Source organism: Cebus imitator, unplaced genomic scaffold (genome assembly GCF_001604975.1).
Source record: "Cebus imitator isolate Cc_AM_T3 unplaced genomic scaffold, Cebus_imitator-1.0 Scaffold103, whole genome shotgun sequence".
NCBI classification, from domain to species: Eukaryota; Metazoa; Chordata; class Mammalia; order Primates; family Cebidae; genus Cebus; species Cebus imitator.
Window position 1 is genome coordinate 18319 of NW_016107418.1, and position 1250 is coordinate 19568.

Here is a 1250-nt window from a genome sequence, read left to right on the forward strand (position 1 = left end):
TCAGGCAATTCTCCTGCCTCAGTCTCCTGAGTAGCTGGGATTACAGGCACGCGCCACCATGCCCAGCTAATTTTTTGTATTTTTAGTAGAGACGGGGTTTCACCATGTTGACCAAGATGGTCTCGATCTCTTGACCTTGTGATCCACCCGCCTCGGCCTCCCAAAGTGCTGGGATTACAGGCGTGAGCCACCGCGCCCGGCCCCTTTTTTTTGTTTTTGAGACAGAGTTGTTGTGCAGTGGCACAATCTCAGCTCACTGCAACCTCCACCTCCCAGGTTCAAGTGATTCTCCTACCTCAGCCTCCCGAGTAGCTGGGACTACAGGCACGTGCCACCACACTCAGCTAATTTTTTATTTTTAGTAGAGACAGGGTATTACCATGTTGGCCAGGCTGGTCTCGAGGCCTCCCAAAGTGCTGGGATTATAGGTGTGAGCCACCGAACCCGGCCTATGTCTTAATATACTTAGGTGATTGGGTTGTATGTGTTGGGACTCAGAAAACAAAACCCTGAAATGAAGACCTCAGAAGGAAAGTTTCTCTCTGACCTTCTCCTACCCTCCTGTCTCTCACCCCTCATACTCCCCCAAGGCACGTCATAGAAACTAGAACCCCTTTCTCCCCAAAGCTAGCCATAAAGCCAAAAAATATGACTCTAACCTTCCTCTTAACCACCTTTCTATACAACAGCTGGCCATGAAGAGATTAAGACCCTTGGCTGAGCGAGTTGGCTCACACCTGTAATCCTAGCACTTCGGGAGGCCAACGCAGGTGGATCACCTGAGGTCAGGAGTTCAAGACCAGCCTGGCCAACATGGTGAAACCCCATCTCTACCAAAAATACAAAAATTAGCTGGGCATGGTGGTGCACACCTGTAATCCCAGCTACTTGGGAGGCTGAGAAAGGAGAATCGCTTGAACCCAGGAGGTGAAGATTGCAGTGAGTAGAGATCGCGACACTGCACTCCAGCCTGGGCAATGGGAGCTAGACTTCATCTCAAAAAAAAAAGAAAGAAAAGGAAAAAACAAATTAAGACCTCATTCTAAAGAGGTCCTACCCCATACCGGGTAGGAAGAAATGCTACAACATAGAGGCCAAGAAGAATCTGGACAGGCCTTGCTGGGTTTCCCCACTCAGTCTATTTCCATCAGCTCATCTGTCCCTGCTTCATGGACTCCAAGCATAAAAAATCAGATCATTTCCCTTGCATCTTTAAGGGGTTTTCATTTCCTTTTTTTTTTTTTTTTTTT